The 17,164-nt window shown below is 42.6% G+C and overlaps 2 long non-coding RNA genes across 4 annotated transcripts; one reads left to right on the top strand and one right to left on the bottom strand.

Moving 5' to 3' along the window:
- Positions 1-5,036: 5,036 nt before the first annotated feature.
- Positions 5,037-12,206, bottom strand: LOC110510169 (uncharacterized). Of its 2 annotated transcripts, none has more exons than XR_005040457.2 (4): positions 11,778-12,206; positions 7,691-7,855; positions 7,382-7,518; positions 5,037-6,272 (listed from the first exon to the last, which is right to left on the bottom strand). It is a non-coding gene; the product is annotated as an uncharacterized LOC110510169 (long non-coding RNA). The 2 variants fall into 2 exon arrangements; XR_002471533.3 differs by having other exon boundaries at positions 7,382-7,521.
- A 1,226-nt stretch (positions 12,207-13,432) lies between these two features.
- Positions 13,433-14,811, top strand: LOC149970354 (uncharacterized). 2 transcript variants are annotated; one of them, XR_016493211.1, is made up of 4 exons: positions 13,433-13,564; positions 13,850-13,891; positions 14,005-14,076; positions 14,255-14,811. It is a non-coding gene; the product is annotated as an uncharacterized LOC149970354 (long non-coding RNA). The 2 variants fall into 2 exon arrangements; XR_016493210.1 differs by lacking the exon at positions 13,433-13,564 and having other exon boundaries at positions 13,767-13,891.
- The last annotated feature ends 2,353 nt before the right edge of the window (positions 14,812-17,164 follow it).

The raw sequence follows: 17,164 nt of genomic DNA on the forward strand, positions 1-17,164 counted from the left end.
CATGAAGTTGATGCAAAGAGTCAATATTTGCAGTGTTGACCCTTCTTTTTCAAGACCTCTGCAATCCGCCCTGGCATGCTGTCAATTAACTTCTGGGCCACTGATGGCTGCCCATTCTTGCATAATCAATGCTTGGAGTTTGTCCGAATTTGTTGGTTTTTGTTTGTCCACCCGCCTCTTGAGGATTGACCACAAGTTCTCAATGGGATTAAGGTCTGGGAAGTTTCCTGGCCATGGACCCAAAATATCTATGTTTTGTTCCCCGAGCCACTTAGTTATCACTTTTGCCTTATGGCAAGGTGCTCCATCATGCTGGAAAAGGCATTGTTCGTCACCAAACTGTTCTTGGATGGTTGGGAGAAGTTGCTCTCAGAGGATGTGTTGGTACCATTCTTTATTCGTGGCTGTGTTCTAAGGCAGAATTGTGAGTGAGCCCACTCCGTTGGTTGAGAAGCAACCCCACACATGAATGCTCTCAGGATGCTTTACTGTTGGCATGACACAGGACACAGGACGCTCACCTAGTCTTCTCCGGACAAGTTTTTTTCCGGATGCCCCAAACGTTCGGAAAGGGGATTCATCTGAGAAAATGACTTTAACCCAGTCCTCAGCAGTCCAATCCCTGTACCTTTTGCAGAATATCAGTCTGTCCCTGATGTTTTTACTGGAGAGAAGTGGCTTCTTTGCTGCCCTTCTTGACACCAGGCCATCCTCCAAAAGTCTTCGCTTCACTGTGCATGCAGATGCACTCACACCTGATGCCATTCCTGAGCAAGCTCTGTACTGGTGGTGCCCCAATCTCGCAGCTGAATCAACTTTAGGAGACGGTCCTGGCTCTTGCTGGAATTTCTTGGGCACTCTGAAGCCTTCTTCACAACAATTGAACCGCTCTCCTTGAAGTTCTTGATGATCCGATAAATGGTTGATTTAGGTGCAATCTTACTGGCAGCAATATCCTTGCCTGTGAAGCTCTTTTTGTAGAAAGCAATGATGACGGCACGTGTTTCCTTGCAGGGAACCATGGTTGACAGAGGAAGAACAATGATTACAAGCACCGCCCTCCAGTCTGTTTTTTTAACTCAATCAGAATGACAGAGTGATCTCCAGCCTTGTCCTCGTCAACACTCACACCTGTGTTAACGAGAAAATCACTGACATGATGTCAGCTGGTCCTTTTATGGCAGGGCTGAAATGCAGTGGAAATGTTTTTGGGGGGATTCAGTTCATTTGCATGGCAAATAGGGACTTTGCAATTAATTGCAATTCATCTGATCACTCTTCATAACATTCTGGAGTATATGCAAATTGCCATCATACAAACTGAGGCAGCAGACTTTGTGAAAATTACTATTTGTGTCATTCTCAAAACTTTTGGCCACGACTGTACACATCACGGACAAACTGAAATGGTCCACCCACACAGCCAGCCTGGTGAAGAAGGTGCAACAGGGCCTCTTCAACCTCAGGAGGCTTAAGAAATTTGTCTTGTCACCTAAAACCCTCACAAACTTTTACAGATGGACAATCGAGAATTTCCTGTTGGGTTGTATCACCACCTGGTACGGCAACTGCACCACCCTTAACCGCAAGGATCTCAAGAGGGCAGTGCGGTCTGCACAACGCATCACCAGGGGCAAACTACCTGCCCTCCAGGACACCTACACCACCCGATATCACAGGAAGGCCAAAAAGATCATCAAGGACAACAACCACCCGAGCCACTGCTTGTTCACCCCGCTATCATCCAGAAGGCGAGGTCAGTACAGGTGCATCAAAGCTGGGACCGAGAGACTGAAAAACAGCTTCAATCTCAAGGTCATCAGACTGTTAAAGAGCCATCACGAACATAAAGAGGCAACGACCCTGAGCACACAGCCAAGACAACGCAGGAGTGGCTTTGTGACAAGTCTCTGAATGTACTTGAGTGGTCCAGCCAGAGCCCGGACTTGAACATCTCTGAAGAGACCTGAAAATAGCTGTGCAGCAACCCTCCCCATCTAACCTGACAGAGCTTGAGAGGATCTGCAGAGAAGAATGGGAGAAACTCTCCAGATAAAGGTGTGTCACGTTTGTAGTGTCATACCCAATAAGGCTGTAATCGCTGCCAAAGATGTTTCAACAAAGTTCTGAGTAAAGGGTCTGAATACTTAGGTAAATGTAAAATTGTAGTTTTTTATAAATTTGCAAAAAAATATAAAAACCTATATTTGCTTTGTCATTATGGGTAGATTGGTGTGGAAAAAATAAAAATTAATAAATTTTAGAATAAGGCAGTAACGTAACAAAATGTGGAACAAGTCAAGGGGTCTGAATACTTTCTGCATGCTCTGCATGTGTATCACACTTCCCATCGGGAGAGAGAGACCCATTTTGGCTGGTGTTGCAGTAAAATGGTTTTCATATCACAAACACAATTCTGTAGGCACACAGTGTGAAAAAAAGCCTAGTCAAATTATCTTCTGAGCAAATCGATTGTGAGATTGTGTTTTTTCTGTCCCCACCCGTTTCCCCTCTCAAATTCAAATGTTAATTGGCTGCAATGATGAATTATGTCATTAATCGGAATATTTAACGCACTGTGACTTTTGAGCGTCACAGACAAAGATTTTTATGTTGGATTGTTCTCATCACTAAAATGGAAACAATGATATCAAGGGAAACATTAGAATGATTTCCAACCTCACAGTTAGTCCATGCAAATGGGTCCAGCATACCGTAATATTCTGACAGAGTGTACAGTATGGCCTCTATACAGAGAGAGCAGAGAATATCACCTGCCTTATTTTCATGAACCTTCCTTCCAGCATAAAACACATATCTCTGTCATAGGTAAGGAAGTCCTATCATATTCCTGTCAAATAGACTTTCTTCCCTGCAGAATAAAAATATTCATTTTCCGGTTTCTATCGGGTAAAATATTACATTTGCACCATGGCTCTGTGGTGGAGAACAGTTTGTGCATCAGAACATAGGAGACATTTACAGCAGAGGTGATAAGACAACCCATTAGATAACGTGGGCACATTCTATGGCCTGGATTAAAGAGGACCTTTTATTAATGCAGTAAGTACAAAAAGCCTTGGGAATAACCCAGATCTGTGGTGCAAAGAAAGTAACAGGGATATGTGTCATCACAGGGGTAACAGCGATAGGTGTAATCACAGGGGTAACAGAGATAGGTGTAATCACAGGGGTAACAGAGATAGGTGTAATCACAGGGGTAACAGAGATAGGTGGATTCACAGGGGTAACAGAGATAGGTGTAATCACAGGGGTAACAGAGATAGGTGGATTCACAGGGGTAACAGAGATAGGTGTAATCACAGGGGTAACAGAGATAGGTGGATTCACAGGGGTAACAGAGATAGGTGTAATCACAGGGGTAACAGAGATAGGTGGATTCACAGGGGTAACAGAGATAGGTGTAATCACAGGGGTAACAGAGATAGGTGTAATCACAGGGGTAACAGAGATAGGTGTAATCACAGGGGTAACAGAGATAGGTGTAATCACAGGGGTAACAGCGATAGGTGTAATCATAGGGGTAACAGAGATAGGTGGATTCACAGGGGTAACAGAGATAGGTGTAATCACAGGGGTAACAGAGATAGGTGTAATCACAGGGGTAACAGAGATAGGTGGCATCACAGGGGTAACAGAGATAGGTGGCATCACAGGGGTAACAGAGATAGGTGGCATCACAGGGGTAACAGAGATAGGTGTAATCACAGGGGTAACAGAGATAGGTGGCATCACAGGGGTAACAGTAGGAGTAGAAGTTGGTTATTCCACTGTTACTGTTAAGTCGGTGTCCATTAATTGTGACTACATCTTGACATTTTAACTGAATAAATTCAAAATAGCTTTCAGAGGTGAGCTATAGCACCTATAGCAGAGAGAGAGACAGAAAGAGAGAGAGAGAGCTGTACAATGGATGGACCAATGAATCCCCCTCTGATCTACATCCCCAATTCACCAGCAGGAATTGTAAGCCTGTCAAATCATCTCTCTCACTCACTCTCTCTTTCCACCGCCCACCCCGCAAGCAAGCACGTATGCAGAGAGAGAGAGGAGAGAGAGAGAGTGTGAGAGAGAGAGAGACAGAGAGAGAGCGAGAGAGAAGGAGAGAGCGAGAGAGGAGAGAGAGAGTGTGAGAGAGAGTGAGAGAGAAGGGGAGAGAGAGAGAGGAGACAGAGAGAAAGAGACAGAGAAAGAGGAGAGGGAGAGAGAGAGGAGACAGAGAGAGACAGAGAGAGAGAGAGAGACGAGACAGAGAGACAGAGAGAGAGAGAGAGAGAGAGAGAGAGAGAGCTCCCTCTGCTGGAACCTGTTTGCTTAACTTCACATTGAAAACCTTGCGTAGATTCATATGATCAACAAAACCCTGTTTACTGAGTGAAACAAACATGCTTTCTTACTACAGTGGAAGAGTATTGTATTTGATCTATCCAAGAATATGGTTTTGAATCTGTCCCAAAGTTCAAACTTGGTGGACAGTTGCTGTATGTGTATTTAGGATACGCTGAGTTAAATGATGACCCCCATGTCTTCACGCTGACTATATCAGACCACCAGTTTGTCTGCTGACAAGGGAGAAAAAAGGGGTTTGAAGAATTTTAACAGTCAACTTAAAAACAGAGAGAAAACCAATTCAATACAGTGGCATCACATTACCTAACATCCATTTACTGAACTTCTGGTTATGATTAGATTCAGATGTTCAATGCAACACATATCTATGCATAGTCACTTTACCCCAACCTACATGTACAAATGACCTCGACTAACCTGTACCCCACACATTGATTCAGTACCGGTACCCCCATAGCCTTGTTATTGTTATGTCATTTTATTTTGTTACTTTAGTTTATTTAGTAAATATTTTCTTAACTCTATTTCTTGACTGCATTGTTGGTTAAGGGCTTGTTAAGCATTTCACTGTTGTATTCGGCGCATGTGACAAGTACAATTTGATTTGATTGTTGTCCATTAAATACATTGCTTTCTGACATGATAAAGGAGGGATAACACTTGACTTGTGTAACACACATTTAATGTAGAAAAAATAATTAACATAACACAAAACATAACAGTGTTGAGCTGTGCTGTAGCTATATAATGTAAAACCTAAAGATTTTATTTACACATATACGGTAAATAGAAGGATATTTTTTTTTTAAACTAGTTGACAACACAACAGATCCTGTGTGAAATTGTGTAATGCTTGTCTCGGGCCAGTGGCTGGAATGTTAGAGTTGTTATAGTGCATAGAGTCCTTTGATTGTGTCCTGACTCATTACGTTCAGTGGCTAGACATTAGACCTATTGACCAGGGGTGTATTCATTAGATGAAGACCATAGCAAAATGTTGCAAAACGTTTTGCAATGGTAACCGTTTGCTCCAAACAAGAAAACATTTCGAGAAAAAAAAAATAGGTGTTTCTATTGGACTGTCACGCCCTGACCATATAGAGCTGTTTATTCTCTGTTGGTTGGGGCGTGATAGTGACTAGGGTGGGTCATCTAGGTGATTAATGGTTTATGTTGGCCTGGTGTGGTTCCCAATCAGAGACAGCTGTTTATCGTTGTCTCTGACTGGGGATCATATTTAGGCAGCCATTTCCGCATTGTGGGATCTGGTCTACAGATAGTTGTGTGCCAGTAGCTGCATGTGTGCGTGCCAGTAGCTGCATGTGTGCGTGCCAGTAGCTGTATGTGTGCCTGCAAGTAGCTGCATGTGTGCCTGCATGTGTGCATGCATGTGTGCATGCCAGTAGCGTCATGTGTGCATGCCAGTAGCGTTATGTGTGCATGCCAGTAGCGTCATGTGTGCATGCCAGTAGCGTCATGTGTGCATGCCAGTAGCGTCACGGGTCGGTCAATGAATTAAAATATGCGGATCTCTATGCACGCTGTGCCTTGGGCCGCTCATTATGACAAATGTTACATGGACAAATTCCGGTAGGTCCCTCCATGTTTCCTTACATTTGGTTCCATTTGGGTTCTTAGTGAATACACCCCAGACATAGAAAACATGGTTAAAACAAGATCAGAGGTTAACACAAATTAACAATGTAGTTTCAGAGGTTTGTACATGTTAATGCATTTTTGGGGAATTTTGAATTTACAAACCTCTTCTGCCCCATCCCTACAAACTAACTCAGGATGCAGATGTGCGGTTGAGGAGGGCTCTTCTAGTCCACTCATAAGCCAGGAATAGAGCTCCGTTGGAGGGGAAGTGGGGGTTAGACCAGAATACAAAGCAGGGACACCTGGAACAGAGGCAATACACCAAGCACATCATGCATACATAAAACCCCATACATGTGAAATCTAAAGGGGCTCAAACTAGAAAGCTGTGACAGACAAAGCTATCACAAACTAAATAGCTCATACTGCTAAACCGTATCACATTACATGTGGGGACAATCCTAATCTTCTGTAGATAATGAGTTAATTCATTTCTGTTATCTGGAAAACAAAGCTGCCAACATGAAAGGAAATGACTGGGTGATTAATCTGTCAGAAGTTAACTGATTAACACTACATTTGAGTTTCACAGAATGCACCTAGTTTAGAAGACCTTGGATAAACTGTAGAATCAGATTATTAAAAATAATGTGGAGGAAGATGTTGTCACCTTCTGTCCTTATTATACCGAGCAGTGTTCTGAGAAACCCAGCCTGCTTGCCTGACATGGCGTGAACCTGGATTCTGGATTTGACACTGCCTACCAAAAGCTACTAAAAAATAAAAATGTTATAAAATTAATGGCAGAACTCACCCAAGTCAACATTGGACTGGCCAGGGTTCTGCAGAATTCTCTAAAACAACATTGGAGGTGGCTTATGGTAGAGAAATTAACATTAAATTCTCTGGCAACAGCTCTGGTGGACATTCCTGCAGTCAGCATGACAATTGCACGCTCCCCTAAAACTTGAGACATCTATGGCATTGTGTTGCATGATAAAATTGCACATTTTAGCGTGGCCTTTTTATTGTCGTACATCAGCTGATATCTCAAAGTGCTGTACAGAAACCCAGCCTAAAACCCCAAACAGCAAGCAATGCAGGTGTAGAAGCACGGGGGTAATAGGGTAATATTGTTTTGCAAAAATTCTGTGATCTTTTATTTCAGGATATGAAACATGGGACCAACACTTCACACTTCAGTGTACATTCTGCATAATGTGCTTTCAACTATGACCCTCAGGTTATATGGGTGGTTCACCTAAGGTATATTGCATTCACCAACTACATGTTTTTGCACTGGTTTTGATAAGAAATGGATTCCTCTTGAATAAGAGATGACCTCCTACCCAAATATGTCTACTATTTGTACGGTCCCATAAGGTCACCAGAGAACAGTTGCAACACTTACATGCATGACACCAGGGAGGTCTCCCCCCGAGCCTCATCTCATGCATGGCCTGCATACGACCCTTCACCAGCTCTCTGAGACACAACACCAGTGAGGAGAAGACCAATGCCAGTGAGCCAGACAGGGTATACAGCAGGCTACTGTGACAGAGGTTAAAGATAATTAGAGAGAGAATCACAGGAGGGAAAAGGGAAACATCAGCAATAGACAATAACATACGAAGATGAAGACTTATTTGTAAGACAAAAACACAGTGAAGGGGAGAGGGATGAGACGAGAATGCAAAGACAAAGATCCTGTGTTGCCAACCTGAGGTCAGACACGTTCTCCAGCCCAAAGTCTCTCCTGGTGAGCTGCTGGCAGGCCCCGTATCAGACAAAGAGCACAGCATTCCAGCCACTTTGGCCAGGTCAGGCACAGAGCCCATTGTGGCAGTAAGTCTTCAGGAAACAGTCCAGGAAACCACTGTACAGGCTGGTATGGGGGGTGATAAGTGGCAGAATTAAGCCTGGGCAAACATACATGTTTGGCTGTCGCCTACCATTGAACATCAAACTGACATGACACCAATGCCTTACTAATGTCTGCATGACACCTGCGTGTTAATGAAAGTCATAAGGTGCATAGTTTATGTATGGAACATTCCGCTGAATCGGTACCATTTGCATGTTGTAACTTTTCAAAATTAAACTTCTTTCCTTATCTTTTTTCAGCACTATCTAATAACACACGTTTAACTATTCAAAATGTGTAATGGTCAATCTCAGACAATTCTATTTTTTTTTTTTTTACAAGGTTTCTAGAATGGAAGATGGTTGCATTTTTCCTCTGTCCTGTTACCAAAACTCTTTAAATATGTTTAAATATCAATGTTTACTGTTTAGATGTTTAAAACGGTTTAAATATCAATTAAAAGTCATGCCAACTAGTTTTGTTTTTCCCTCAAAGTGGGTATTTTAAAGAAAATTGGTTTGCATGTTCAAAATAAATATCTGTAGCTAAAAAGTCAACTTACGCAGGCAAAATGTGTGTTTTTTATTTGTGTGTTTTTTTTATTACTAAAAAACAATGAAGCAACAGGAATGAACATTGGGTCACAGGAAGGAGCGCTGAGTAACAGGAAGGAGCGCTGAGTAACAGGAAGGAGCGCTGAGTAACAGGAAGGAGCGCTGAGTAACAGGAAGGAGCGCTGAGTAACAGGAAGGAGCGCTGAGTAACAGGAAGGAGCGCTGAGTAACAGGAAGGAGCGCTGAGTAACAGGAAGGAGCGCTGAGTAACAGGAAGGAGCGCTGAGTAACAGGAAGGAGCGCTGAGTAACAGGAAGGAGCGCTGAGTAACAGGAAGGAGCGCTGAGTAACAGGAAGGAGCGCTGAGTAACAGGAATGAGTGCTTGTGTGTGAGGGAGAATAACTGGATGTCACAGAACTTCCTTCAATTAAACAAAGATAAAACAGAGGTCATTATATTTGGCAAAAAATATCTTAGTCTAAATAGCAACATAAAAGCTGTAACAATTGTGTGTGCATGAGTGTGTGTGTATGTATGTGAGCGTGCGCTTGTGTGTGCGGGGTGCAGCATGTGTGTCTGGCTCCTGCCTCGGCACAGTATGGGTTCTCCATATTCCTCTCAAAAGGCAAGAAAGACAACAAATACAAAAAGCTGAGCATATTAAGCAAATCCTCAGAGCTCTACATTGACTACCAGTATCAAATATTAACTTATAGTATTTTATGCACATAAAACATTCACTTGCAAACACGACATACAATTGTATTTCATATAGAATTTCAATAAAATAATGAACAAAAACTTGCCTTTTCTAAGAAACAGTCTCTGGTTTGGCCCAGACTTTGTTGTCAATTTACATGTAACAATTTACATGATGCTCTGAAGTGAACCGTCTGTATTTCTGTGGCGTACTTAGAGGTCATTTTCTGAAAAGTCAACATGAATAAAGCATTCATGTGCTTTGAAGCCTTGTTTCAGTGCCCTGTTGTGGGTAAACGGATTCTTGATGTTGTAAGTGTGCATCTTAAACTTGCGCAGCATCAGATTTAGTTGTTCCAGCAGTTGCTCTTGGGTGGTCTGGAACTCTTTTTTTGATGGTGACTTTGGATGTACCGCCATTAGGGTCATTCTTGTGCTCCTTATCCACAGTTGCCCACGGGACATAAGTCACTTCATTCTTATCATTGTATTGGCCAGAGACGGGACGCGAGGTCCTTGCACACCGCATAGTCTCCATACATGCACTTCATGCACTCCGTTTTGCATGTGACGGATTTTAGAAGTTCATCAGGATTGAAAGTGTTGATGATCTTCAGGTGGTGCAGTTTCTGAGATTTTCATGCTGTTTGCACATGCAAGTCTCCTGGTCACTTAGAGTTGGGTGAACAACCCAAAAGGGGCTCAGTGAGCAGAAGATGAGAAACCCATCATGTTCTGCCAAAATCTTCACATGTAGATTTTTCATTGTGTCCAACAGGAACATCTTCTGATTTTTGATTTTCTTCTGGGTGAGGCGTCTGCCTCTTCCCAGTCGTTAATCAACTGACATCATCCATGGTGTAAAAATCTCGGACTTTGTTTTTGAAGCCATCTACCACCCTACTGTTTCTCTTCCTTTGGTATTTTAAGTTAAGTTCGGCATTCTTCGCATTCATCAGCCACCTTTTCTTTGACAACCCAAATGAACTTTGGGAGCGACGTTGCAGCCTATATTTTTTTGGTTTTCCTGTCACTATCTTTGAGATGAGTTGCCTTTCCCTTGATCCCCATGAGTTGCTGTGCCTCTGTCGGATGTTCTCCACTAAGGTGTCATGGAAGAGAAGGGTCTTTTGCATTGTAGCGCGTGGTAGCGGTCTCATTTGTTTGTCAACTTTTGTATGTGGAGATGGATAATTCTGTTTCATACGCAGAATGCTTTCCTTATACCTCTCCTTTTTTTCGGGTTTGTGTCTGTAGCTGCTTTTGTATCTCTTCAGTTTGTTTCTGGAGCTTCTCTGATGTATTTCACCTTTAACGCCCTTCGTCTGCCTAAAACACACAAGTACATCACAATTACAATAGTTGTTCAATTAATAAGTGGCTACAGTAAAATTTTATCTATATGCCCTATTAACTGGCCATCATTCATTTTACACATAATCCATTTAACACACTGGCACTAACTCTCATCCTGACCTTAAACTGCTTGGCTCTGGATTAACAGTTATGTCTGGTGAAAGATGGGGTTATCTAGAGGTGTGGTGACGTGCTTTAGGGCTTCTTTCCTGGACTTGATCCTATAGTAAGTCTCCCTCCACTCTTTGTGATGTCTGCGCTTTTCCCTCTTACTAAATGTTAGTGTTTTCTTCCTGCCTGATGTTATGTCCTCCCTGTATTTCTGCTGTTCCTTTTTTAAGTATCTGTCTCTCCTTTCTGGGTCGGCATCGCGTCGAGCACAATACCGCCGCTGCTTCTCTGCAGCACTTAATCGATTGGCTCCCTGTAAGTAACGTGTTCACATTTTAAAACTGAAAACACCATCCCTAATTCAAACTGTGAAACTTAAAATCAAGAGAATAGTATTATAATGAATGTGTATGTATATACCAGATACACATTTAAAATGGCTATTTTATTCAATCTTCTCACTCCTGTTACTCTTATTCAGTCCTGTTACCCTTCATATGAGTAACAGGACTGAAAGTAACAGGACTGAGTTTTTAGCATAGCATTAGCAAATACATGAAATGTAGCCACATGGCATCAATGTTAATAGCATGAGAACACTTAGCACCTTCAAGTGGTTTCCCAAAACTATCTTTAAAAAAAAAAATAGGACTGTACATTGAGATTGACATTCTCAGTCATACTTACAACATGATAAAAAGAGTGAGAGAACTTACTTTTGGTCTTCCCATGGCATCAGGAGACTCAAATGATGCTACTTCCTGTTGATCATGTGACTTGTGGAATGTCCCAAAGTTTAGAGGGGGGAATGTGTCAGGGTAACAGGACTGAGTGAAAACATGACTAAAATGTGTATTTTAACTAACATATGACTTTCCTCTGAGAAAATGTTTTATATCTAAATTGGAAAAAGAGTCACCCAATAATTAAAAAAAAAGATTTGATTGTTTCTAATCATTATATTTAATGGTGAAGTGTAGTGGGGACAGGCTAAAATCCTATTTTTTCAGTGTTCTGGGTAGTTTTTATTAAGGTTGTACATTATGGATCTTCAAATTGCAATTAGGACCATGTGCATGACACTTTGCTTGATAATATAATATATTATACAGATACTTTACATGCATATTTATGCATGTAATGTCATGGGGACGGAAAAGGCACCGATTCGGCGGAATGGCCCTTACATTAATTAAATCAACCATACATTTTAGAAACGTACCGTTTTTCCTGTGCAAGCCGACATTCCGAAGTAGCCACCTTGAGCTACGACTTGTGTATTTCCTGTTATCGCTAATGGCCTAGAAAATATTATGTCCAGAGGGTTCGTGCTATTCGGGATCCTTGGGATGTCCCTACCTCAATCAAGTATAAATGTAAAATAGTTTGTTATCCCTTTTTCTCCCCAATTGGTAGTTACAGTCTTGTCCCATCAATGCAACTCCCGTACGGACTCGGGAGAGGCGAAGGTCGAGAGCCGTGCGTTCTTCGAAATACGACCCTGCCAAGCCACACTGCTTCTTGACACAATGCCCGCTTAACCCGGAAGCCAGCCGCACCAATGTGTCGGAGAAAACACCGTACACCTGGCGACCGTGAATGTACACTAGAAAGCGGTACATTTCCGCGTGTGCCTTAGGCCGCCCATTGTGATTCGCTTGTGGGCGTGGTGGTAGCATATTCGACTGTGCGTCAAGAATTCAGCGTAACAAGTTTGTATGAAGGTCTGGTTATTAAATGGGTACATAGTTCAATAGTAATATCCTTTAAAACGCTCTGGTGACAAACACATGTTGCAGCCGTTTCCAATTGGCCACATGGCTGGCAGAACCTATTAAAGTAAGTAAATAAATAATGTATTATCTAACTAGCTTCAGTGCAGGCTAACTCAAATGAACTGCTAACGTTAGTTGGCTAGCTAGCCAACTTCACATACTGTATAGCTAGCTAAGTGAATGAAATATCACCACATGTATTTATCACTGTAAAAAACAAACTACAAATGCATTTGTAGGTAGCTAGCTAACAACCATGGAGGAGGGTGAAAGGATAGCAGCCCCAACTGTCAGTGAGAGCGCAGGCTATTCTGGATAGGACAGGTACTTTTGTGTAGTTCCTGTCCCTAAAAGTGAGGATGGAGATAATATTAACTTAATATTCAGTGCGGTCTAATTTGACTATAATGAAGTCTGTTTCTTGTGAGGTTTTCTGTCCTCGGATAAAGAGAGCTATGAAAGCCTGTATACATATGAAGAGCAGTGGTTCTCAGTCCTGGGGACTCAGAGGTGCACATGTTGTTTTTGCCTTAGCACTATGCAGCTGATTCAAATGATCAACTCATCAAGCTTCAAGTGGTATTTATGTATTCATTTGTGATGCTATCCTTGATATGATCCTGTTATTGTCACATACTACACATGCACATATGTGTGCCCATGCATCTATCAATCCAATGTTATCATGATTTGTCATCAGGGATATTATACTTTAGTAATCCACAATGACCTGGTGATGTAAAAGTCTAATAATTATATTGTCTTCCATATTCCTACAAATATCTTGTAACTCGAGATTCCTTCAAAACGGTTAACATGTAGGGCACTGCAAGGTTGGGTGACCAGGGCCATCTGGGACTGCCTCCTGGAGGAATTCAGGTGTGTGATGGCTACCTGTGTTCTGCATAACTTCATGAGGATGGACACGAGGGGAATCTGGATCTGAGGGGATCTGCAGCTCGCCGCTGTGTGCCAGAGGAGAAGTCTGCAGGATGTTTCAAGGATGGGGTCCAACAACGCAGCAAGAGAGGCAATCCGTGTGCAGGAGGTCTTCACTTCCTACTTCTTCAAAGAGGGAGTTGTTCCCTGGCAACACCATAGACTACACTATGCACAACCAAAGGCTCTTTAAGAGCCATTCACATTGCAATAATAGTATTTTTCCATTTACTTAGCTATGTCAACTGCAGTTATTCAATTCCCAGTTTCTCTCCCTTTGATTTCTACTTCTCAGGTGAGGGTACTGTTTAGGTAAGGATGTGATGTCTGTACAAAAACAAAACAAGCTATTTTAAGTTTTAAATCAATATGGGTATTCAAAACCCTATAACCCACATCTACACACATGTATCAATCTGATTGATGGATTGTGTTGTACCAGGCTCAGGTGTATAACTGTGGCTCCTTCCACCTTCAAAGAATGGGCAAAAGAGCCAACCATGGAGAATAGCAAGACACTTGACTATTTCTATAATTATGCTATATTGTTTGTCCTCGTGTGTTCGTTCATGTTTTTCAGCATAAAGTACTCTGCAGCCACTTAGTGTGGTGTGGACACCAGGTGAGGCGACACACACAGATTCCTGTTGAACACTGTCCCTTTAACTACCTTAATTTCTCAATAAGTCTCTCCTTCACTTCATCCCCCTCTCCTCTTCTCCCTAAATCCTCTAGGTTATATCAGCTGTGTCGGTGAACCCCTCCCGCATCTGAACTGGCTACATCGAGGGCACAGCATGATAAGAGGTGAGAGGTCACTTGGTAAGGTCAACAGGAAGTATTATTAAAGAGATGCTTTACATTGAAATATCAGAGTTAATGATCCAAGGTCAGTTTTGCATTTCACCTCCTGATTATTATGACTAACAATGTTAGAATTAAAAAATAAAAACACACGGCATAAACATGCTCTCTACATCTGCAGATGTTTTGATGTGAGAGGATGCCAACCCCCAGTCCCATCATCGCTACCTCACCCACTTTTAAGATGACTAGAGACACTTATGTAATTGTGATGAACTGAGAGAATATTTGGGTTGCACTGTGATTCATTAATCATAGGATCAGGGGAAGGCAGCATATGTTCTTACCTCTTTCCCTGTCTTTTACACCTCTCTCGCCACCTTTCTTCCTCTGTTATTATAATGCATATGTAACGGATGTGAAACGGCTAGCTTAGTTAGCGGTGTTCGCGCTAAATAGCATTTCAATCGGTGACGTCACTTGCTCTGAGACCTTGAAGTGGTAGTTCCCCTTGCTCTGCAAGGGCCGCGGCTTTTGTGGAGCGATGGGTAACGATGCTTCGTGGGTGTCAGTTGTTGATGTGTGCAGAGTGTCCCTGGTTCGCGCCCAGGTATGGGCGAGGGGACGGTCTAAAGTTATACTGTTACACATAACAGATATGCATTGAAGTACAGATTGAACTTGTATTGATAACACTTGGATAATGAACTGCTTTCAATAAAGTGTTTCAAATCGAAATTAAGTCTCTCATTTGATGAAATACTACACCTATCCTGTGTTTATCAGATCAATGCAGATGAAGGGCATTAGATATGGAGATGAACCGGTTTTAGACTATTTACATGATGCATAGGAAGTGTAGTGTACTGTTTTGTAAATTATACTTATGTATGTATATATGAATTACAAATCAGTCTTTAGTTAAATCTTGTTTCTAGTCTATTAGTTACAATGTGTAATCATTGATGTCCCAGGACCAAGATTGGTAAACACAGTTGTGGTGTATAATTGTAATACATAGATGCAGACACAGACTCGAATGTGATACTCCTGGTATTGGATAATCTCAAGACATTCATACCTGAACTGCACCTTTATTTGCCAAGGTAGAGTACATGATCAGTGAATATATTAAATGTACAGGCTACAATGTGGGGATCTCATGCATGGTAATAACTACATGTATATACACAACTTGCATTCTTTGTAATATTCATGTGTGTAAACATACTGAATTGTAATTGGATGCATTTTACCGCCATCTCATACTGTGCTATGATTGGTTAAGACCACCCAAATGGTTAGGTCATGGTCAGTTTGATCCTGGTTGGCGATACGTGAACATGCCAGTTATAGCTAGCTAATAAAGAGCTACGTTGAGAAATATCCTGTGCTGCATTTTATTATTTTGTACAAAGTGTGCAAAACTAGACATCCTTGGCACAAAGTTATATTACACTGCTCAAAAAAATAAAGGGAACACTAAAATAACACATCCTAGATCTGAATGAAATATTCTTATTCAATACTTTTTTCTTTACATAGTTGAATGTGCTGACAACAAAATCACACAAATGATCAATGTAAATCAAATGTATCAACACATGGAGTTCTGGATTTGGAGTCACACTCAAAATTAAAGTAGAAAACCACACTACAGGCTGATCCAACTTTGATGTAATGTCCTTAAAACAAGTCAAAATGAGGCTCAGTAGTGTGTGTGGCCTCCACGTGCCTGTATGACCTCCCTACAACGCCTGGGAATGCTCCTGACGAGGTGGCGGATGGTCTCCTGAGGGATCTCCTCCCAGACCTGGACTAAAGCATCCGCCAACTCCTGGAGAGTTTGTGGTGCAACGTGGCGTTGGTGGATGGAGCGAGACATGATGTCCCAGATGTGCTTAATTGGATTCAGGTCTGGGGAACCGGCGGGCCAGTCCATAGCATCAATACCTTCCTCTTGCAGGAACTGCTGACACACTCCAGCCACATGAGGTCTAGCATTGTCTTGCATTAAGAGGAACCCAGGGCCAACCGCACCAGCATATGGTCTCACAAGGGGTCTGAGGATCTCATCTCGGTACCTAATGGCAGTCAGGCTACCTCTGGCGAGCACATGGAGGGCTGTGCGGCCCCCCAAAGAAATGCCACCCCACACCATGACTGACCCACCGCCAAACCGGTCATGCTGGAGGATGTTGCAGGCAGCAGAATGTTCTCCACGGCGTCTCCAGACTCTGTCACTTCTGTCACATGTGCTCAGTGTGAACCTGCTTTCATCTGTGAAGAGCACAGGGCGCCAGTGGCGAATTTGCCAATCTTGGTGTTCTCTGGCAAATGCCAAACGTCCTGCACGGTGTTGGGCTGTAAGCACAACCCCCACCTGTGGACGTTGGGCCCTCAGACCACCCTCATGGAGTCTGTTTCTGACCGTTTGAGCAGACACATGCACATTTGTGGCCTGCTGGAAGTCATTTTGCAGGGCTCTGGCAGTGCTCCTCCTGCTCCTCCTTGCACAAAGGCGGAGGTAGCGGTCCTGCTGCTGGGTTGTTGCCCTCCTACGGCCTCCTCCAAGTCTCCTGATGTACTGGCCTGTCTCCTGGTAGCGCCTCCATGCTCTGGACACTACGCTGACAGACACAGCAAAGCTTCTTGCCACAGCTCGCATTGATGTGCCATCCTGGATGAGCTGCACTACCTGAGCCACTTGTGTGGGTTGTAGACTCCGTCTCATGCTACCACTAGAGTGAAAGCACCGCCAGCATTCAAAAGTGACCAAAACATCAGCCAGGAAGCGTAGGAACTGAGAAGTGGTCTGTGGTCACCACCTGCATAACCACTCCTTTATTGGGGGTGTCTTACTAATTGCCTATAATTTCCACCTGTTGTCTATTCCATTTGCACAACAGCATGTGAAATGTATTGTCAATCAGTGTTGCTTCCTAAGTGGACAGTTTGATTTCACAGAAGTGTGATTGACTTGGAGTTACATTGTGTTGTTTAAGTGTTCCCTTTTATTTTTTTGAGCAGTGTATATTCTACTCAATCCATAGGCTTCATTTATGTCATTCAGACTGTTTTGAAATTGATA

Source organism: Oncorhynchus mykiss, chromosome 29 (genome assembly GCF_057628025.1).
Source record: "Oncorhynchus mykiss isolate SJ-2025 chromosome 29, ASM5762802v1, whole genome shotgun sequence".
In the NCBI taxonomy this organism is placed as follows: domain Eukaryota; kingdom Metazoa; phylum Chordata; class Actinopteri; order Salmoniformes; family Salmonidae; genus Oncorhynchus; species Oncorhynchus mykiss.